We start from the raw sequence: 24,952 nt of genomic DNA, 5'->3' as shown, positions 1-24,952 counted from the left end.
TGCTGCGTACCATCTATGGTGGGGTGCAGATGGCGGACAGTACGTGGAGGAGGCGGATGAACCACGAGTTGCATCAGCTGTTGGGAGAACCATCCATCGTTCATACCGCGAAAATCGGACGACTGCGGTGGGCCGGGCACGTAGCCAGAATGTCGGACAATAACCCGGTGAAAATGGTTCTCGACAACGATCCGACGGGTACAAGAAGGCGAGGTGCGCAGCGGGCAAGGTGGATCGATCAGGTGGAAGATGACTTGCGGACCCTCCGTAGACTGCGTGGCTGGCGACGTGTAGCCATGGACCGAGCCGAATGGAGAAGACTCTTATATACCGCACAGGCCACTTCGGCCTTAGTCTGAATAAATAATAATAATAATGTTTTCATGTCCTCCTGCACTGCCGTCATACGCATATTTGTCCCATGTTTGCTGGGATTCTCTATATACATAAGACAATTATGCGTATAATGGCAGTGCAGATGTTGGATCCTAATTTTCAGTTTGAAATTTTGATCCCTTGGTGTAGAAGTGCGTGGGTTGTGTATACTGGATAAATATGTTACAAATATTCATATTCTTTGCTTCCTCTAAACATTATATGCTATCATTTTCCATTGAAATTTAATTTTCATATTAAATATTTGCATTTTGAACTTTTTTTTCCTTTTTATTTTTTTTATTCGTCCACCTCGTAACTTCCAAGAGCTGTCGGACATAAAACAAATTTAATATTTTTATTGGCTTAAATAATGGCTAAATATGAATTAAAACTAATAATCGGCAGGTATTCCCGGTCGGCTATGGCCTTTCAATATACCTCTTTAAAACGGCATAGAGCTTAATCGTAAATTTGCGAAACAATACAAAATACTAAGCAAGAAGTTGTGAGAAAAATAAGGTCGCACACTGAGGTTTTCGAGCCTATGCCTGGCGGGCGACTCCTGCTGAGAACACCTGCAGATGCCCTACATCGCTATTAAATATGATTTGCACTGAGGTTACTTCTATGCAGTCATAAATTGGCACGTGTGGACAACAGCCCGAATTAGAAAAATGTGACAAAAAACTCCTGCGGCGTGGGCGTTTAAACACTGGAGCAATACCTCAGCCGTACGTGTAAGTCTCTGCGCAACCGGTGCGGTGAGTAATCTTCATAAACCGTGGCGTCCGCCGGTTGGCAGCTCATGTTCATTCGAAGATCAAATTTATCTCGCGGCGGCTTACAGTCGGAAAATCTGCGCGTAGCGAGAAAAAAAACCTGTGAAAATGAAATTGAGTGTGGGACTTAACGTCCACCACCGACAGGCTGGGTTCGAGACATCTCGCACGGTCAGAGCATCGGTAAACTGATCATTATAAATATAAACGATATTGTATACATTATTTCTTGGCAAACGAGACACACACCTATCCAACGCCAACGGACCAACGGCTTAGGAGCACAACATTCCGCGCCGAATATGGTGGTTTGTTAGTATCCCCGTTCGAAATGGACCTGCCATACTGACGTACCGATTCTACACACTCAGTGTTGGGGTGCTAAAAAATGTTCACAGACCAGGCGAAATTTACTCACTGCCCGCACGAGTTTTTTGTTGTTTGTATTTTCCCTTTTGCGTGGAGCACAAAAGAGGGGAGAATCGCATTAAAAAAATATGATCCAGTGATCGAACTTAGAAGTGGAATAATGTGTAAAGTTTTATTTCTTCAAAACTGCTATCAAATGCTGAAAAATGTTTTCAAATTTTTAATTTTTTTAGAAATAAATAATAGAGGTTTCATTCGAAAGACACGACAAAGGTAGGAAATTGTGTTGGAAAATTCCACTGTTTGCTAGTTTAACACAGTTACTCTTAGAAAAGTAGCACTAACTAAGAATAAGTTTAAAAAATAACCAATAAACAGTTGGACTTCGCAATAGCTCCCAATAGCAACCCAAATCTTCCATTAAATTTACACTCTGGAAAACGTCGGCCAATCCCAACTGTGCATTCTATGACACTACCCCTTGAAACAAACATAAACGGGATCAACGGCTGAAATTCAAGCAAACTTTTCTCCCACATTTTGCGGTGTTGTTGCTTCTGGCGATTATTTGCTTTATTCGCGTGGTGCAGCGGCGGCAGCACGCTATAAATAACATCCGAATCACATACTTACGCGCGCAGCTGGACAAAGTGTGACTAGGTTTTATTTTATTACCGTACAGTTCTGGGCCAAAGGTAGAGTTTATAGATCCAAACAAAATTTCAAATATCCATTAGGTTATTGATATATTTGGATTTTTTTCCAGAAAATGATGTATTTTGCATATTTAGTGCTGGTGACGTAATCCCAAAACATCATTTTGATTATTTTTGTTCATAATCCAGAGGACTTTTGCTGATCCGAAAAGCTTAAAGTAGTTATGATCAGAATATCAAACATTATCTGTTTGCTGTTTTTTTTTAAATGCAATATCTGTGGAAAACCTACATTTTAATTGATAATTGTGGGAACTGTTTCGTTTTCCATCTCATTGAACATATATGCATCGCAAAACAAAGACGTACAGCACCAATTCCGTTGCCTTTTTTTGCAAAAAAAAGCATTCGCACTACTGAAAAAATCACAATAATAAAAATAAAACAAATCCTTTCAGTTTCTTTTCATTTCTTTGATTTTCGTGGGATGAATATCGGAGCTATAAGATGAAGTCCAGGAGCAGTAGCCCTATTATAAAATGGCCTACTTTTCCATACCAACAAAATGGGTACATTTTGCTGAATTGGCTTGGGTAAATGCTCAAAAAGTGTATTCTCTGCGCCACGTAATAAATGAAATAGTTTGATGGACACGACATCACAATTTTCCAGAGGCAAGTTCATCGCTCGCTTAACAGAACTATCTAGATATCCATAGTATTGTTTCCTAGTAATTACTCCTTCTTCAACTTTGATTGATGAGATAAGTGTATTACTTCTGTATTACAAATTTCTTTAGAATACTCCCAAATTGTTATCAGATTGTCTTCTCGACCCTTTGTCTTTCTCGAACTTTTGCCCTTTTCGACCTTTTGTCCCTCTCGACCGTTTGACCCTTTCGACCTTTTGTCTTTTCGACTATCTGTCCCTTTCGACCGTTTGGCCCTTTCGACCTTTTTCCTTTCTACCTTTTGTCATTTCGACCTTTTGCCTTTCGACTTTTGTCCTTTTGATCTTATGTCATAAATTCATAAATATGCAAGTCTTGGGCACATTTGTGACATATTTCCAGCGATGAAAACAAATTGAAGAAAAAGTTAAAAATAAACAAATGAGGCGGAAAATTCGGCTAATCAACCCCAGGGCTAAGGTAGGTTGGCCGAGTTTGTTAAAATAAACAAAACACTTCTCCATTCAATGCTACTTTTATTGGGGAATCAGTTAAAATTTGTGTCGATTGGCATTTACTAAACTTTCAACTCGGCCAAACAGCCCACAAAAAAACGACCAACCTACTCCACTGGATGTTTTCGAGAACAATCACGATTTATAAACACAAAACTGAGGTTACTCTGGAAACATTTATATTATTTTGTATGGTTTGAAATACCCTTTCCGGGGTATACCACGTTTTTAGAAATTGGATGAATATTGATTCGTGTTACAAATATGGCTTTAACGATGACAACAATTTTCTCACTAGCACTAAAATGTGCAAACGGAAACTCAAAAATACTTGAAATTACATCCGTACATGAGCGAACAAAATCCCTATAATGCTCCTTGAAGCATTTTCACAAAAGCCACTCGGCCAACCACCCCCGGTCTCCCCTATAGCAGAATTTGTCGCAATGGCATTCTGTGTTCTCCAAAGCTTGGCCAACGGACTTCACTCATTCTCATGATTCGCTGGGCTAGGGTTAAAACGTTCCATGTTCCTTGCAACTCTCGGTTGCTCAGCGGGGAGCCTTCCTGAAACGTCTTGACTACAATATACCTCAGGATCGGCATACTTAAAGGGAAGGAAAGTAATGACCAGACTCTCATGCATGGTATTGCTGGCACTGACACTCCCATTTTCTTAACCTACGCTAACCTTACTTTCCACGGTAAACGCTTCTTATCCGCCAATCAGCGGCTTGTTCTCTTCCACGGTACGGAATGGTTTCGGTGTTGCAATGGCCACCCAGGGCCGGATTTAGCCGGAAGGGGGCCCCGGGGCCGACATCTTGTGGGGGCCCCAAAATGTACAACAAAGGTTGGTTTTGGTACATAAGATTTGTGGGGACCCAAACTAGATTCTCATTACTGTTGCATCAACAGGGCGTTTTTTACCACCTGGATTACTCCGAACAACGCGTGAAACCCATCGCCGAGCAAAAAAGGCGGAAAGCCAGCGAGTGAACGACAGCCCATGGTTAATAGTGAGTGCAGTCCTCCCGCAAGAACCAGGCAGAGGCGGCCCGGGGAGCACCACCGACTGAACACGGTCTAGGATAGGATCATGCAGCAAAACTCCCTCGGATGGTCCCCATTCAGTTACCCGGTCGCATTGGACGGCCAGAAGGGTCCCCAGCAGAGGATTTGGCGTGCAGAGCGAACAAGTGTCTACTGTAGGCAGGGATTTTGTCGAGAGGCGTGCGGTAACCGACCGCGGAAAGTGTTATCGCTGTAGGGGGACGCCCCGACGGTACCGTGAGTACTAAACTCAATGTCTAGCTATTCAGAAAATTTTAAAGGAGAGGCATCTAGAAAATTAGGGACAGATAGGAAGATGGAAGGTGGATGAATAAGGGCAAATGCCCTGAATATATGTAGGAAATCTAGATTTGTGACTTCTTATTTGATATGTTGGTGCTTTGGCCCTCCAGTCCGTATTCTTTAATTATCGAAATCCCGAACAAATTGATGTTTCGGGAACAGTAGGTTGTTGGCCCAAGGTTCCCTATCCACCGGGATGGGGCTGCCAACGTCAACGTCAACAAAACCAAATCGTTGGATGTAAACACGGTGACCCCTTCCAGTTCTACATTAGCCGGGCAACCAGTGGAGAATGTTGAAAGCTTTCAATATCTTGGTAGCCAAATGACGTCAGACGGCGGTACCAAGATCGACATAGGTGCATGGACGAAAGCAAGGGCTGCCTTTGCGAGTTTAAGAAATATCTATGTCGAGTGATTGATGGATTGCTAGTGACTAGATGCTTCAAGAGCTGTGCATTTAACCACAAAGTAAAGACTGTAAGGCAGAATCTCCCAAGTGCCCAATATGTAGTGAGAATCATGTAGTGCAAGAGTGCAAATCAAATAAAAGGAATGCGCAAACTGCAAGAAAATTAACGCTGAGCGGAAACTGCGAATCGAAACAAACCATGCTGCATGGAGTGAAGAATGCCCGGTGTATCAGCGACAACTGGAGAAACGTAGGAGTTTCGTGGACTACTCAAAGTAGCAACCAACGGATTCAGGACACCAGCTCAACCGACTGACTGGTCCAGGTAAAACTTTAAATAGTATATGTCCGCCCGAAGCAGACGAAGATACTGCACCCGCCCTCAATCGAGCGACCGCATTCCAGAATGATCCCGCGTACAACGACACAACTGCTTCCGGTGCATCGCTCGCTCAGTTCCGCCAATCTCCACGAAGGATGTCAATCCCCAACGAAGGATACACGATTTCGCATGTTGTTCCATCTCTTCTCGACTCAGGACACCAGCTCAACTGACTGACTGGTCCAGGTAAAACTTTAAACAGTATATGTCCGCCCGAAGCAGACGACGATACTGCACCCGCCCTCAATCGAGTGACCGCCTTCCAGAATGATCCCGCGTACAACGACACAACTGCTTCCGGTGCACCGCTTGCTCATTTCCGCCAATCTCCGCTTCCCGACGAACGCTTGTATGACACAACTGTCTCCGGTGCATCGCTTGCTCAGTTTCGCCAATCTCCACGAAGGATGTCAATCCCCGACGAAGGATACACGATTTCGCATGTTGTTCCATCTCTTCTCAACTCAGGACACCAGCTCAACCGACTGACTGGTCCAGGTAAAACTTTAAACAGTATATGTCCGCTTGAAGCAGACGACGATACTGCACCCGCCCTCAATCGAGTGACCGCCTTCCAGAATGATCCCGCGTACAACGACACAACTGCTTCCGGTGCACCGCTTGCTCAGTTCCGCCAATCTCCGCTTCCCGACGAACGCTTGTATGACACAACTGTCTCCGGTGCATCGCTTGCTCAGTTTCGCCAATCTCCACGAAGGATGTCAATCCCCGACGAAGGATACACGATTTCGCATGTTGTTCCATCTCTTCTCGACTCAGGACACCAGCTCAACCGACTGACTGGTCCAGGTAAAACTTTAAACAGTATATGTCCGCCCGAAGCAGACGAAGACACTGCACCCGCCCTCAATCGAGTGACCGTATTTCAGAATGATCCCGCGTACAACGACTCAACTGCTTCCGGTGCATCGCCCGCTCAGTTCCGTCAATCTCCGCTTCCCGACGAAGGATACTCGACTTCGCCTGTTGTTCCATCTCTTCTCGACTCAGGACACCAGCTCAACCGACTGACTGGTCCAGGTAAAGCCTTTAACAGTATATGTCCGCCCGAAGCAGGCGTAGATACTACACCCGCCCTCAATCGAGTGACCGCATTCCAGAACGATCCCGCAAACCTCGACGCAGTTCCTGCTACAACTGACGCACCCCAACATCCCAGTACTATGCACTCTCACATCAGTAACGTCAACGGGAGTTTGAGCATCTATTATCAGAATGTTCGCGGACTTCGCACCAAAATAGATGACTTCTTTTTGGCGGCAAATGAAGGAGATTACGACGTCGTTGTGTTAACCGAAACTTGGCTTGACGACGCCATACACTCAGCACAGCTTTTTGGGTGCCACTACTCGGTATTCAGAACTGATCGCAATCCTATGAATAGCCGTAAAACCCGTGGTGGTGGTGTACTCATCGCAGTCTTGTCAAAATTCAATTGTGTTCGTGAATCTGCTGCCGTCAGTGACACTCTTGAACAGTTATGGGTTCGAGTCATTATGCCTGGATACATTATCAGTATTGGGGTTGTGTACTTGCCACCTGATCGTATGAGCAATCTTGACGATATTCAAAGCCATCTAGAATCTATCGAAACAGTTACTTCTACTCTTGGAGCTAACGACAAGGCCCTGCTGCTCGGTGACTACAATCAATCTGGGATTCGGTGGTTTTCAGCTGATAGTTCTTACCCGTCGGTCGATTTGGAACGCTCTCGCCTCTCAGGCGCCAGCTGCGCATTGTTGGACGGATTCAACTTTCATGGACTTACACAGATTAACTCTATCGTTAACTCAAATGGTCGAACACTTGATCTCGTACTGGCAAACGATTCAGTGCTTCCGAATTGCGCACTACACCATGCTCTTGAACCGTTAATACCTGTTGATATCAACCATCCACCGCTTACATTGGAGTTATCGTATGTGCCGCCAATTACCTTCGATTCGGGACACGATTCGAGCAGTTATGACTTCCGAAAAGCAGATTATTCCGCGCTAAATGAACTGCTACTTGCAGTTGATTGGGGTTGCATGAACTCATTTAATAACGTCGACGATGCCGTGGATTTTTTCACCGATAGTATTGTTCGTGCATTTGCCATTCATGTTCCGATCGTAGGACCTGCACGAAAGCCTGCGTGGTCCAACCACAGATTACGAATACTGAAACGTCGTCGTTCCTCTGCACTTCGTAGATACTGCAATCATCGTTCCATATATAACAAGCAACAGTTCAACAGTGCCAGCAGTGCGTACAGAAGCTATAATCAGTTTTGTATTCCCGATACATCAGCCGTACCCAACGAAATCTACGATTAAATCCCAAGCAATTCTGGGCATTTGTGAGGTCCAAACGGAATGAAGATGGTCTTCCTAGGTCAATGCAACTGAATGGTGTCCCTGCTGAGACTCCTGCGGGCAAATGCGAACTCTTTGCTACACAGTTCAAGACATCTTTTAACGATTTCATATATTCGCCCTATCATGCCATTGAGGCTACTCGTGACACCCCTCGTGATGTTTTGGACCTAGACATCTTTTCCATCAGTGATGAAGATGTGTGCCCGAGCTATCCGGAAACTGAAATTTTCGTTCTGTGCTGGACCAGATGGGATACCCGCTGATTTACTGCGCCGGTGTTCGAGTGCTTTTATCAAACCTTTAGCAAGAATCTTCAATCTCTCTCTTCGCACCAGAACGTTCCCCATGCGCTGGAAATCATCATTTCTTTTCCCAATTTATAAGAAAGGAAACAAATGCGATGTGAACAACTATCGTGGAATTACTGCTCTCTCTGCTTGTTCATAGTAAACGACACGCTCTTCGCCTGCTGTAGGCAGTACATCTCTACGGATCAGCATGGATTTTTCCCAAAGAGATCGGTAGCGACCAACTTGACTGAATTCACAACAACATGTATAGAGGCTCTTGACACCGGGAGACAAGTGGATGCAGTATATTTAGATCTCAAGGCTGCTTTCGACCGTGTTGATCATAGTATTCTACTCAGCAAACTGGCGAGGTTAGGCGTTTCCACTGCGTGCGTTGATTGGTTTCGAACTTACCTGACGGATAGAACATTACGTGTGAAAGTCGGATCATCTCTCTCGGATCCTTTCATCGCTCCATCTGGCGTACCACAAGGGAGTAATCTTGGACCACTATTGTTTTCGATATTCGTCAACGATGTGACACTGGTGCTACCACCTGGAGTGAGGCTTTTGTATGCTGATGACGCCAAGATCTACATTGTTGTTAATTGTCTTGATGACTGCATTCAGCTACAAATGCTGTTTTGAAAGGTGGTGCGTGCGGAACTGCTTGTCACTCAGTATCCATAAATGTCAGATATTAACGTTCAGCAGAAAACGAAATCCTATTATCTATAACAACATGTTGTCTGGGACAGTTCTTGAGCGAGTGCAGCGTATCAGGGATTTAGGAGTTATACTTGACGACGCACTAACTTTCGTTTCCATTACGATGAAGTGATTTCCAAGGCAAATCGACAACTTGGCTTTATGAGGAAAATTGCCAATGGGTTTCGTGACCCCTATTGCCTACGCTCACTCTACTGTGCCCTTGTACGATCAACTCTGGAGTTTGCTGTTATTGTCTGGAGCCCTTATCAAACCACCTGGATTTCATGAATCGAATCTGTGCAGAAAAAATTCGTGCGCTTTGCTTTGCGCAATCTTCCTTGGCGTGATGGACAAAATTTTACTCCCTATGAAAACCGCTGCCGGCTGCTTGGGCTGGATACTTTAGATGTTCGACGCCGTGTGGCACAGGCCATATTCGTAGCAAAAATTCTCAATGATGCTGTAGACTCTCCAACATTGCTAAACAAAATTAATTTTTATGCTCCTACGCGCACACTAAGGAGGAGAGACTTCATTCAGCTCGATGCTAGAAACAGTCGTTATGGTCAGCATGACCCAGTTCGATATATGTCGTCCAATTTCAACGCAGTGTTCCATCTATTTGATTTCAACCTTTCGCCAGCTGCTCTACAACGACTTTTCGCAGAACACTTTCGTGGTACCAATTGACACATATACTGTAGATTGCTAAGTCTTTTTTATTATATTGATGCATTTATTGTGTATTCTGATTGATGTATTATTTGTATATTTTTATCCATGTTTGTATAATAATTAGGTTTTTGGAACATTTTTACCCTTTATAGTCATTGAGACATTAGATGTCAGATGACGATTATCATTAAATAAATAAATAAATAAATCTGGAAAAACAGGCAGATAAGTGAACGCACCAAAATACGAATTTTCAACTCTAACGTGAAATCTGTGCTGTTATACGCTAGCGAAACATGGTATGTATCAGTGGAGAACACTCAAAGGCTGCAGGTGTTTATCAACAGATGCCTGCGGTATATAATTCGGGCCTGGTGGCCTCACAACTGGATCTCAAACAACGAGCTTCATCGTCGTAGGGACGGAAACGAAATCTGTAAACAAGCATTAAACTGGAATCCAGCGGGACATCGCAGCAGAGGCAGACCCTGAGGTTCATGGCGGCGAAGCCTCAATAAAGAAATAAAAGAAGTCGACCGAAATCTAACCTGGCAACAGGTTAAAGCGATAGCTGGGCAACGCTCGGGATTTTAAAACCCATAAGGCAGCGTTGGCTGCATACTACATAGTGGGCGTGGACAAAATACTTTCATCGCCGTTTTCATCGCCAAACTTCTGTTATCCGAGTACGACGTGCCAGATTTGTTGGCAAAAATTCCATTGTATGCACCCTCACGATCCCTTCGACCTCGAGATTTGCTCTTCGAAGAAAGGCATAACACTATGCTGCCAATAGCTGCTTTGTCGCTATGATCCGCCATTTCAACGAGGTGTCGGGCCAATTCGACTTCAACATCAGTTCATCCGCGTTTCGTCAACGGCTAAACAGATATTTTATCAACTGACCTTTAGTTTGAAATTTTCATGTAGACGACACAGTCAGATGAAATAAGCAAAATAAATATAAATATAAATATAAATATATTGCAAAGGTGGCAGAACTGTACACCCGCCTGAAACGTGAAGCAACAAAAATTGGACTGGAGGTGAATGCGTCAAAGACAAAGTACATGCTTGTGGGCGGAACCGAGCGCGACAGGGCCCGCCTGGGAAGCAGTGTTACGATAGACGGGGGTACCTTCGAGGTGGTCGAGGAATTCGTCTACCTCGGATCCTTGCTAACGGCTGACAACAACGTCAGTTGTGAAATCCGAAGGCGCATCATCTGTGGAAGTCGGGCCTACTACGGGCTCCAGAAGAAACTGCGGTCGAAAAAGATTCGCCACCGCACCAAATGTGTCATGTACAAGATGCTTATAAGACCGGTTGTCCTCTACGGACATGAAACATGGACAACGCTCGAGGAGGACTTGCAAGCACTCGGAGTATTCGAGAGACGGGTGCTTAGGACCATCTTTGGCGGTGTGCAATAAGACGGTGTGTGGCGGCGAAGAATGAACCATGAGCTCGCCCAACTCTACGGCGAACCCAGTATCCAGAAGGTAGCTAAAGCCGGAAGGGTACGATGGGCAGGACATGTTGCAAGAATGCCGGACAGCAACCCTGCAAAGATGGTGTTCGCTTCCGATCCGGCAGGTACGAGACGGCGTGGAGTGCAGCGAGCGAGATGGGCAGACCAGGTGCAAAACGACTTGGTAAGCGTGGGGCGTATCCGAGGATGGAGAGATGCGGCCTCGAACCGTGTATTGTGGCGTCAAATTGTTGATTCAGTGTTATCTGTTTAGATGTTAACTAAATAAATGAAATGAATAAATATAAATAAATACCCTCATACCCTTAAAGAAGAGTTTACACTCAAACACATTAGCGTGCAATGTTGAACATCTCATTTGAAAGCTCATCCATTACCTTGCACCAATCCTCCAGAACTCGTTTCAGCCTGGTGAAAACTAATATTCAATACCAGATGAAGATGAATAAATGCTTTTCTGTATCCTGATTAAAATAATTCCATCCATGGTTGAGTCATACGAACAACTTGTTTTCATTTGCAAATTAACCGTCTAATTGAAAGAAAATAAATCCCTACACATATCTGATGACGGTGAGCTGTGTTTTTGGCAATCATTCCATTTTACAAAGTTACTGTACTTTATCCAGTTGGTGGGCGATAAAAAATCAAGTTGAAGTCTGAGTAAACATTTGCGCGCACACGAATTCCTGTCTGCCCACATTCTCCCCGTAAAACATAGAAACTTTTATTTTTTGGCACATCAGCATCGCCGCCGAGCAGACCTCGTAGGTTTCCAATCCTATATTCGTACCAGCACAGGACTGACGACGATGACCGCACGTAGGTACGGCTAGAACGGCACGGCAATTCGTTCCCGACGAAGCGCAGAGAGCCGCAACCTCAATAACAACAGAAAATTTCAAATCTGTCAACCATATGTCACCATGTCGGGGTGGAGTAAATTTTGCCAACCATTCACAAGCGTTTTCAATCGAGTGTAGATGGTGACTGGTCGTGCTTACCATACACATTTTCTTAATTTAGTCGTTGGTAGGTTGGTCTCGGAAACAGCATCATAACTGCATGCAATGACATCCATTCTACTATGTATTATAATAATGAAGATATATGACCAGCGGATTCACGTTAATTATCATAATGAGTGTACGTAAAAGCAACATGTTCAATACAAAAACAAAGTCTACTACCTGGAGACCCATAACAATTTAAGTTTCATCATACTCTATCAGCATTTATTCAGAACAAATTGTCAAGACCAAAACTATATGACCTCTTCATTATCGCTCGAACCCAAGTAACATTTTAAGTTTTATAACGGTCATGAAAATCAATATTTGCTCTTCATGACTTCTATAACACCAGGCGGACACAACTTAAAAAGCCTTCAAAGATTTTCAAGGCTGATGGCTGATGATAAAAGCGCTGTTAAAAAGAGAATTTTACAGTGTTGCATATGTGCTCAACATGTGAAATATTTAATTCAAAAAATATATTGACGGTAACCTTTTTTCTCAGATGGGATTCGAACCCTACGAAGCACTATGAAGATTGGCGATGTGGCAGACAACGATGGTGGTATGGCGATGAACCTTAAAACACGCTCGCACAACATACGTTTTCCAGCTCTGGATCTCCAGGAAATCTATGAGGAGATTGGTCGGCTGAAAAACAACATAGTCGCTGGGGTTGTCTATGACTACCAAGAGAGCTTCTCAGGTTCTGCTGCAAGATTGGAGTAGGATCTGTAGCAGGATTGATTGAAAGGTGTTGTGGTCTCTACAATAATGGCAATAATCTGTATTATAGCAAACAACGCGCGATACACTCTTAAATATTATGCCATCGTCTAGCATCAATTGCAAGAAAGTTCATGGGGAAGTACCAAGCGGGATTTATGAGCAAACGTTCTGCCATGGCTACCGAGTTGTTCGCCAAAACGCCAGAAAATGCAGAAATGTTGCAAATACAACATGCCCATGCATTATCTTTTTATCGAGTCCAAAGCTGCATATAACTCATTATACGTACTGCAATTTTATTCCATCAAATACGTGAAGTACCAGTGGTACGTTTTACCCAGCATTTGCCGTGCCCTAACTAGGGTCATAAACTCGGACATTTCGGACGAGATCATGTCCTTCCTGGATAAGCGCTGTAAATACAGAAAAAAGTAATGACTTCAATTCAAACAGTTCAGGCTCTCTGTGCCTTAGTCGTGAAGGCAAAGTCGGAGTGGAAGCCTCTACTGGGGGGCCAATAAGGCGTCAGAACGGAAGTTTTGCCTCCTTACAGAGGAAAAGAAGCTATCAGCCAGGCGTCGTAGGCCAGTGTGGAGGCCGAATTGAAGCGAGGAAAAGCGGCTGGCGAAGAACCGGAGTCCGGGGATGGGAAATGTCAAAAAAATGTCATGGCTTTGCTATTACTAAATTCGTAATAACTTTTTGCAAAAGTCATTTACAGTTCGGATTTTTTGATTAACATGTAGTACTTAAAGGGTCCTAGAACTTTGTCGAACAGATCATTGTTCTAAATACAAAGTGTGAGCCATGAGAGCGAGATTAAAAAAATGTCACGGAATGTCATGACATTAATGTCATCTGACACTAATTCGGCTCTCACGCCGCCAGTATCATATTTAGAGAAATTACCTATTAGAAAAAGTTTTCGGGTCATTTGAGGGCTACATGTTTATATGGAATACATAATTGTAAATGACTTGTGAGAAAAGATATTAGCAAGTTAGTTCTATGACATCGATATGACATTTCATAAGCGGCGTAATTCGAAGCTAAGTAAGGTCGTGCCAATGGCGGACGCGAAGAGAGCTAAGACGAGGCCAGTACCTCCGAGTAGGAAGGCAGCTGAATCCATAGCATTAGTGGTTAATCATAGATTTAATTATGAATAATGAATAATAATCGTCAATCTAAAGCATTTCTTTTACTTATTCATTAATCTTTGATCATAATCAAATAACTTTTATACGTTTTGATAACCCTCTTTGGTAGCCAAATCATTCAATTTGATTATATATAATCATTAATCATTAATCAAATCGACCATAATCATTAATCATATACCTATATTGTGTCAATATGCGATCAAGATCCGTAATCGTTGATTGTTTTATTCATTAAATATAATCGACAATGATTGGCGAAACATAAATTTATAATTGTCAATTGAGTTTCCGGATAAACTGATACGGTTGATCAAGGTGACGATGGATCGAGTGATATGCGTAGGGTAAGACGGTATAATGCGCCACCTGGCCAAAACGACCCCTTTGATTTCTAGAAAACTATAACTAACTAAGGGTGAAAATTAGTTGTTACCTTTAAATATTTCTAAAACCATCATACTATGTGAATGTGGAAGTATTTTTGTATTACATAATGAAAATAATAGCAAAATACAAAAAGTGACAGTTTTGATGTAACTTTTATTGTTTGTTTGCTCAACATTCTGGATCGATTCTAGTATATTGTCCGCAAAACTTGCACTGGAACACTCAGTTGGGCAACAAAATAACTTTTTTCAGTGGTTGATGTACCTAATATAAAATTACTTCCATCTTCAAAAATGTAAAGAATTTCGAAAATATGTTTCACTGGTCAAAACGCCCAGTGTAGGCAGGACGGTAAGCGCTTACCAACTGGACACAAGCGCAGCAAGCCTGCAGCAGTTGCTTCCAAATTATATGGACAATATTGAAATGTAATTCACACCTGCTTAAATGGACTTACGTTGGTTTTTTTAATGTCAAGCATATAAGGATTAGTAATCTTTTTATTATGGGATACAAAAAATAATAATGAAGGGCTATGACTTTTCAAAAAAGCTTTATTACGTTTTCTCAGTAATATTTTTATATAACTACTCACAGGCAATGCATTTGCGACTTTTTGGACTACCAAATAACACAAAGTTTGCCTAAATTGCGTTGAAAAGTAAAAAGTTATCATAGGTGTTGCCTTAGGGGGGCGTACTATACCGTCTTACCCTAGTTCGAGTTTCAAGGACATTCTCGAGTCCCTTCGAAACGCGCAGAGGGTTACGGCAAGGTGATGATTTTTCGTTCCTGATATTCAACATCGCTTTGGAGGGAGTAATACGAAGAGTAAGGACACTAGACGGGCAGCAGGAACTATGTCCAAGGGCTTAACGATCCCTCCCCAGGCCATCTGCAAGTTGTGGGGCCTGCCTAGGATGTGGTGGGGTTTGACAGTGGGCCCTGTTAAACCTCTATAAAAAGCTGCATGTATCCGCAAGTAGGCCCCACCAAAGCGACCGTGTGCCGCTCAAAGCGCACAAGCACTGGTCCTGGTGTTAGGTGGGACGCTAAACAGCCCTGACACGACGGCCCTCCGACGAGACAGGAGGTTTGCGCAGGCCCAATAAGCCGTCTGGAAAACCAATCATTACGAACAATATAAGAGGTAATGCGACTCGATATAATCGGCAAAGACCTAGGCGACGAATACAGGATCACGATTGGAAGCTTGGAACATGGAATTGCAAGTACCTAGGTTTCGCAGGTTGCGACAGGATGATCTACGATGAATTACATCCCCGCAACTTCGACGTCGTGGCGCTGCAGGAGATTTGCTGGACAGGACAGAAAGTGTGGAAAAGCGGGCATCGAGCGGCTACCTTCTACCAAAGCTGTGGCACCACCAACGAGCTGGGAACCGGCTTCATAGTGCTGGGTGATTGGGTGGCAGCCAATCAGCGCAAGGATGTGCAAGCTGAGGATAAAAGGCCGTTTCTTCAACTATAGCATCATCAACGTACACTGCCCACACGAAGGGAGACCCGACGACGAGAAAGAAGCGTTCTACGCACAGCTGGAGCAGACATACGATGGATGCCCACTGCGGGACGTCAAAATCGTCATCGGTGACATGAACGTACAGGTAGGAAGGGAGGAAATGTATAGACCGGTCATCGGACCGGATAGTCTGCACACCGTATCGAATGACAACGGCCAACGATGCATAAACTTCGCAGTCTCCCGCGGAATGGTAGTCCGAAGCACCTTCTTTCCCCGCAAAAATATCCACAAGGCCACATGGAGATCACCTAACCAAGGAACGGAAAACCAAATCGACCACGTTCTAATCGACGGTAAATTCTTCTCCGACATCACGAACGTCCGCACTTACCGCAGTGCGAATATTGAATCCGACCACTACCTCGTTGCAGTATGCCTGTGCTCAAAACTCTCGACGGTGTACAACACGCGTCGAAGTCGGACGCCGCGACTTAACATTGGGCGGCTACAAGACGGTAGACTAGCCCAAGAATACGCGCAGCAGCTGGAAGTGGCACTTTCAACGGAAGAGCAGCTAGGCGCAGCGTCTCTTGAAGATGGCTGGAGAGATATTCGATCCGCCATTGGTAGCACCGCAACCGCTGCACTTGGCACGGTGCCTCCGAATCAGAGAAACGACTGGTATGACGGCGAATGTGAGCTGTTAGTGGAAGAGAAGAATGCAGCATGGGCGAGATTGCTGCAACACCGCACGAGGGCGAACGAGGCACGATATAAACAGGCGCGGAACAGACAAAACTCGATTTTCCGGAAGAAAAAGCGCCAGCAGGAAGATCGAGACCGTGAAGAGACAGAGCAACTGTACCGCGCTAATAACACACGAAAGTTCTATGAAAAGTTAAACCATTCACGTAAGGGCCACGTGCCACAGCCTAATATGTGTAAGGACATAAACGGGAACCTTCTTACGATCGAGCGTGAGGTGATCCAAAGGTGGCGGCAGCACTACGAAGAACACCTGAATGGCGATGTGGCAGACGAAGATGGCGGTGTGGCAATGGACCTGGGAGAACGCGCGCAGGACATAATTTTACCGGCTCCGGATCTCCAGGAAATCCAGGAGGAGATTGGCCGGCTGTAGAACAACAAAGCACCAGGGGTTGACCAACTACCAGGAGAGCTATTTAAACACGGTGGTGAGGCACTGGCTAGAGCGCTGCACTGCGTCATTACCAAGATTTGGGAGGAGGAAGTTTTGCCGCAGGAGTGGATGGAAGGTGTCGTGTGTCCCATCTACAAAAAGGGCGATAAGCTGGATTGTAGCAACTACCGCGCAATCACATTGCTGAACGCCGCCTACAAGGTACTCTCTCAAATTTTATGCCGTCGACTAGCACCAACTGCAAGAGAGTTCGTTGGGCAGTACCAGGCGGGTTTTATGTGCGAACGCTCCACCACGGACCAGGTGTTCGCCATTCACCAAGTACTGCAGTAATGCCGCGAATACAACGTGCCCACACATCATATATTCATCGACTTCAAAGCCGCATATGATACAATCAATCGGGACTAGCTATGGCAGCTAATGCACGAACACGGATTTCCGGATAAACTGACACGGTTGATCAAAGCGGCGATGGATCGGGTGATGTGCGTAGTTCGAGTTTCAGGGGCATTCTTGAGTCCCTTCGAAACCCGGAGAGGGTTACGGCAAGGTGATGGTCTTTCGTGTCTGCTATTCAACATCGCTTTGGAAGGGGTAATACGAAGAGCAGGGATTAACACGAGTGGTACAATTTTCAATAAGTCCGTCCAGCTATTTGGCTTCGCCGACGACATAGGAAGCTAAGCGGATCGGACTAGTCATCAACATGTCGAAGACGAAGTACATGATAGGAAGAGGTTCAAGAGAAGACAATGTGAGCCACCCACCGCGAGTTTGCATCGGTGGTGACGAAATCGAGGTGGTAGAAGAATTTGTGTACTTGGGCTCACAGGTGACTGCCGAAAATTACACCAGCAGAGAAATTCGGAGACGCATAGTGGCTGGAAATCGTTTGTACTTTGGACTCCGCAAGACACTCCGATCGAATAGAGTTCGCCGCCGTACCAAACTGACAATCTACAAAACGCTCATTAGACCGGTAGTCCTTTACGGACACGAGACCTGGACGATGCTCGTGGAGGACCAACGCGCACTTGGAGTTTTCGAAAGGAAAGTGCTGCGTACCATCTATGGTGGGGTGCAGATGGCGGGCGGTACGTGGAGGAGGCGAATGAACCACGAGTTGCATCAGCTGTTGGGAGAACCATCCATCGTTCACACCGCGAAAATCGGACGACTGCGGTGGGCCGGGCACGTAGCCAGAATGTCAGGCAATAACCCGGTGAAAATGGTTCTCGGCAACGATCCGATGGGCACAAGAAGGCGAGGTGCGCAGCGGGCAAGGTGGATTGATCAGGGGGAAGATGATTTGCGGACCCTCCGTAGACTGCGTGGGTGGCGACGTGTAGCCATGGACCGAGCCGAATGGAGAAGACTCTTATATACCGCACAGGCCATTTCGGCCTTAGTCTGAATAAATAATAATAATAATAATAGGGACACTAGACACTAGAGGTACGATTCGCACGAAGTTTGTTCAGCTATTTGGTTTCGCCGACGATGGCACGTAACTTTGAAAAGATGGAGGAAGATCGGAATGAAAAGGGAAGCTAAACGGATTGGATTGGTCATCATCACGCCAAAGACGAAGTACATGATAGGAAGAGGCTCAGAGGGGACAATGCACGATGAGCCACGCCGGGAAATTAGGAGGAAAAATTATTTTCACCTTCATGATGATATTTTAGGGAGAAAGTGTCTTTAGCAAAGTCAAAGCATATTATTTAAGCTTTAGTGCGGTAGTGTCTCAGTGCGGTATTCAACTAGCGTTGGGCGGGTTGGTGGAATACCTCCAATGGGATCTTGACTTCCGGTGCGAGTTGTCAATCGCTCGCGTCCCTTGGCTTTCCGGCGAATAATGGAGACCCCAGAACCGGAACAATTTCTGTCCTCACGGCTCGACCAAGTTAATAACGACTCACGGTCCTTCGGATCTGGGAATCATCACACGGAATCCTGTGGAGTATAGTTTCACCTGAGGGCGACGAGGTGAAACCCGCACATAAAACAAAAAGGCCCGCTGTACGGACCTGTTCAAAACACATTAGTATTCAGCCAAATTATTTTATCCCAACCCACGAGTACCACAAACACACTACAACAATTCTACTAATTTACTTAATTTACCTTTTGTTGTATAGTTTTGCCACTAATCACAGAATTGGCTTCACCTATTGGCTTTTATGGACAATAGTCCTATTCACTTTAATAATGGAATAATAGAACAATCAGATTACAAAAGAACCACATTTTCTTAACAAATTCACTAACCATACTAATTACTGTGATCCTAGTTTAAGATTGTAATTTTATAATTTGCCGTTTAGCTTGTAAGTTTTACCTATAATAACACAAAGTTTTAATAATTTACACCAATTGAACAATTTTACACATAATACTTTTAATTTAGGAACATGACGCGCACTTCTTATTCCTTGTAAAGACTCGGACAGAAAGACGGATATGATTTAGGCCAAGCTCTAAATAATTAAAATAGTGAGATACGGACCCGAAAATAACCGAAATGTGGTTAACGGCCCTCTGTGGGTTACCTTCCTTTGTGATGAACATTGCTCTTGCATTCAAGTTCAAACCGCTACAAATAAATATAAATTGATGGGCGAGTGGCTAACTGACAGCATAAGCATGTGAGTCCCATTTAGGAAGACAGGGTCGAACTCTTGCATGACAAAAGACTCACATAGGACATAAGCAGGGAGAGGGATTTTGCTAGTAAAGGAGCTACAAGCTTCATCATGGGACCAACAGTTTACAAGTATATATCGGTGGTGAGAAAATCAAGGTGGTTGATGAATTCGTGTACATACTTGGGCTCAATGGTGACCTCCGATAACAATATCAGCAAAGAGTTCCAGAGACGCATCATGCCAGGAAATCGTACGTACGCTCTGATCGAAAAGAGTTCGCCGCCGTACTAAACTTACTATCTACAAACCGTAAATTCTCACTTAACCTTTCAAAAGGACCTAAGGAACATTTTTTTCATGAATTAATTTGAATACTGCAATCAATAACTTTCATGTTGTTCTGTCGATTGCGCTATTCAAATAAATTCATGAAAAAAAATGTTACTTAGAACCTTTTGAAAAGTTAAGCGAGAATTGCACCCAGCTTGACCAGAACAAGTTGTACACACGCCAGAAAGCTATTATGTCACATAATATGCTGACACCAGAAGACGTAGAGTACATCAAGCGGGCAGTGCAGAGGAAACTAGGAAAGGAGGAGGCAAGATCGAGCGATACGTCGAGAAGCAGTTCTGTTGGGTTGGATGCATCAACCGCAAGTAACCGTCGCAATTCGATTGCACCCACCGCTCCAGGACTAACAGTGAAACTGCAACGAAAGCAATTGAAGGACGAACTAGCCAATCATATGGGTACAGCAGTTGCACAGTTCCGTGGGACAGACCCCATGTCCCGACACTGGATACCAAAGTTGCAGTACTCCTATCGGTAGACGAGTGCATTAAGCTTCCTTAACCAGGATATTTTGCCACAGTACTTGGAAACCGTGGAGAACCTTGAGGAGCAACAATTTATCGTGTATTCGGCTGCAAAGGCTGTTGCAAGGACGTTGGGATTGCGAACGCGCCCACAAGGTGAGAGTGATGGACGCGCACGTCCAAAGTACACAAACCCGCGTGGATGCGACGTCTGGAGAGCCGCATCGCCACACTGCGGTCAAAGGTTGGTCGTTTAACCCAGTACAAGCAGGGGAATCGATCAACGAGGCTAGTTCGGAATGTTGCTGAAATTGTGAATCCCACAGAACTCCGCGATCTCACCGAGGCGAACATAACTGAGATCGGTTAAGTGCTCTTGCTAAGCGACTGCGACATTATGGGGAATGTTCGAAGGGGAAGGAGCAAAATCGAATCCACATCCGAAACGACAAAGCCGACCTTGGCGAGGGCCTTCCGGAGATTGGAGAAGTCACTCAGTTTTTGTCCAATCTATGGGAGAACCCCGTGGATGGGTGTGGATGGCAGAAGAAGAGCGAAATTGTGGTGGAATTGGAGACATGACCGCTGTCAACGTGACCGCCCAAGACATACATGAGGCAACCCTGTATACCAGAAATTGGGCTGTACCAGGACCCGATTTTGTGCATAGTTTCTGGTATAAAAAAACTCACAACGGTCCACGGGCGGATAGCGGAATGCTTCAACGCGGTACTAAATAACCCCGGGTAGCTACCCGAATTCATCACTAGGGGTGTTACTTATCTTCTGCCGATGGATCGGAATATTTTGAACCCAGGGGGGGCATATTCCAAGGCGATACCTTTAGTCCTCTATGGTTTTGCCTTGCCATGAACCCGCTTAGCAGAGCACTCAACCAACACAACTATGGCTATCATTTGAAGAGTGGGGAAAGGAGTGTAAACATTACTCACACTTTTTTTATGGATGATTTGAAGCTGTTTGCGGAATCTGTGGAGAAGCTGCACCAAATTCGAAACATGGTTGAAGGCAGAAACGTACAAATTCCTAGGTTTCCTGCAACTGAAAGGAATTCGCCATACGATGATCAAGAAAAAGCTGCAGGAAAAGTTCTTGCATCGTGTCAACGGTATTTTGAAGAGCCTCTTGTCGGCCGGCAACAAGGTGAAGGCGTTAAACACGTTTGCCGTGCCCTTGTTGACATACAGTTTCGGGGTGGTGAAGTGGACCAAGAAGAACGAGCAATGCGAGTGGCGTTTACTAAGCATCGTCTGCGCCATCCAAAATCGTCCATTGAGAGAGTCACCCTGCCACGTACAGTAGGAGGAAGAGGCGTCACCGATATACAAACACTATGTGTTTTCCAGATCCAGCAGTTACGAAGATACTTCGTGGAAAGGCAGAACCGCCACGAAATGTATCGCGCTGTGTTTGAAGCTGGCTACGGATTCAGTGCCCTGCATCTGGCGCAGGAGGACTATCAGCTGAATTGCGACATCAAATCTGTCAACGAGATGATCGCATCGTGAAAGCAGAAGGAGTTGCATGGGACGCACCCCCATCAACTGGAGCTGGAATATATCGACAAAGCGGCGTCGAATACGTGGCTGGTGCGGGGTGAACTCTTCTCAGAAACAGAAGTATTCGTGGTAGCCATCCAGGACCGGGTAATTGCGACGAAGAACTATCGTCACTATATATTGCACGAAAACGTGGAGGACCGCTGCAGGAAGTGCAATTCAGTAGGAGAGACGATCGAACATATCGTGTCCGGGTGTTCAGCCTTAGCTGATTCAGCCTATCTCGGTCGTCATAACGAAGTAGCCAAGATTGTGCACCAACAGCTTGCTTTAATGTGACTGTCCCGGTTCTGGAAAATAGTTTCGAGAAGCTGTACTGGGATCGCGAGATCATAACGGATGCCCTCATTCGTGCCAATCGGCCCGATATTGTGGTCTACGACAAAAGAATGAAGCGGGTGACCCTCATCGAACATTGCTGTACCGCTAGACCATAATGTTCAAACAGCATTCTCCAACAAGATAACGAAGTACCACGACTTGGTGGAGGAGTTGAAGCAGATGTGGCACCTGGAGGACGTGCGTATAATTCCGGTTGTTATCTCAGCAACCGGAATCGTCCCGAAATCTCTTCTGAGATCCTTAGGAGTGCTGGAACTATCTCATAACCTCCATAGCATCCAAAAGACAGTGGTTCTTGGAACTTGCAGTATTGTAAGAAGGTTCCTGAACCACCATAACTAATACATCCGGTGCAAACGTTTATTATAGGATTTTAAGTTAAGGTCACTCCTGACGGAATCCAAGTTTAAAAGTGCTCGCGTTTTCGGGGGCACACCACTCAATTCAGAGGCGGCGCACAACTGTCATTTTTGTTGATTTAGCTTTGCTGCGTCGCAGCATGCGTGAAATAACAAAAATGACAGTTGTGCGTTGCTGCCGTATCGAGTGGTGTGCCCCCGAAAACGCGAGCACTCTTAAACTTGGATTCCGTCAGGAGTGACCTTAACCGGCGAATGAGATCCACAGAGCCTAATCCTCTTTGGCATTCAGATTGCACGGGGTAGGTGAAAATTCTCAGCGTGCTGAGGAAGTGCCAAAACTCTATAATAATAATAATAATAATAACAACGATCATTTGTCTAGAGGATCTATACTAAAAAAATACGCGAGAAGAAAACTACTTTGATTCTCGGTAAAACACTATCGCATCGAGTCTCCTCACAACTCACCCTTTAATTATATTTTAATGACGGTTCAACTTTTCCAGTTCAATTTACAAACAAACTGTGAACCTCAAACTCATTTTTATTTGTAGAGAAGATAGAGAAAATGCAGTTACGACTTCAACTCCCTTCAACGACAAAACTCCCTTAAATTTTTGTTTCCAAATTTCACCTAGTGATGCAGTCCCAAAGTCCAGCTACAGGAATTATTTTGATGGATATTGCGTTTGTTAATAACGATTCGATGTGCACCGTGTTTGCATATACCCCTATTTGTGAACACCTGAGAATAAAAACTAGACGCCAGCCAGTGAGTAATCCTATTCGAGTGCTACATAAGAAGGTAGGAAGAAATGACCAAACCACTGGCACTGATGCTATTTTAAAATGCCTCGTAGGATTGTTTGGATCATTAGCTCTAAGCTTTGTTGACTATATTTATAAAAACCTATATTTATGAAAACTGTACCTACTATCTTAGAGAAAATAACAAATTATTGTTGAATTTTTGGGTGCTGGTATTAGACGCCATGATCTCCAAGAAGATAGTTAATCACTGGAATTCAATTACAAAAATAGCTTTGAATCGATCAAGCAGAAACCCTCATCGACTTACAGCCAATGAAGCATGAAAAGTCGAATGGCTTTATCCCAAGATGTTTGCCCATTTCCTTGACGTGCGATGTGCGAAGTGATATGTAAATCGGCAAGGTTCATTTTTAAAACCATCCGTTCGTGCGGCCACTTTCCGTCGTTCGTTGGCTGACTATTTAATTAATTAAAGTGCATATTTTAGCCGTCCGGCGTGAATTTAAAGGATGGGTAAACAGAGAATTTCGAGCGAACTTGTTGGGAAAAAATGCCCCATCCGAGGAGGCAACCAAGATTACATAACGCTTTTTATAACGCCGGGCAATCATTGAGAATCTGGGCTGATTCAGAAGACGTGCTCCTTATTCTGCGAGTACTGGCCCCAAGGGCGAAAATCAAGTTGTGCAATAATGTTCAACATCTGGGTATTGCGAAATCGAGCAAGTTTAATTGAGATTAACACATGTTGTTACAAACTGCTAATTGATCGTACTGTACGTAGTTGTATACAAAACCAAAACAAGCGCATAGATTCTACTCTATTCGTCTAACCAAATCAAAATGCAGATAAAACGACAATGAGCCTTCGAAGCGTGCGGGATTCCAACGATTTGACTGGTCAAAGATTCTGCGGATGTCGTTGTATCTGCCAATTTCATGCGATAGTTCCCCGCGGCGCGATGTAAACAGTACTTAATTAGTTGCGGGTGGAAATGCACCAACCATCTTTCGGCGGAATGACGGTTGGGGCACGTGTTTGCACTCTACCGTCTGCCAAGAATTCCGCGGATAGGTTCATGCACTGTTGTAGTTACTGGCTTCGAATTCGATTCGAGTGGCACTCGATTGTGATACGCACGCAAATAGATTCCGAACGACTAAACCACCAGAAGATCAAACGAAGAATTCGAAATGGCAAAGTTGTCTGCTCGCAGCAACAAAGTTGCATTGCGATGTGCTTCATATGCACGATACTGTACTTTTATTTCGGTTTCGTGAATTTCACAGCTCATTCAAAAGTCATTGAGTAGAACTTGGATTTAGAATTTAAGGCACAATCTATTAACATAATCATATATTACAAAGTTAAAACTGAGAATATGTGTATATATTTTTTTCTATCATTTATTTGGAAGGCTCAT

Source organism: Armigeres subalbatus, chromosome 2 (assembly GCF_024139115.2).
Source record: "Armigeres subalbatus isolate Guangzhou_Male chromosome 2, GZ_Asu_2, whole genome shotgun sequence".
Classification (NCBI taxonomy): domain Eukaryota; kingdom Metazoa; phylum Arthropoda; class Insecta; order Diptera; family Culicidae; genus Armigeres; species Armigeres subalbatus.
Note: the sequence above shows the minus strand (reverse complement) of the source record.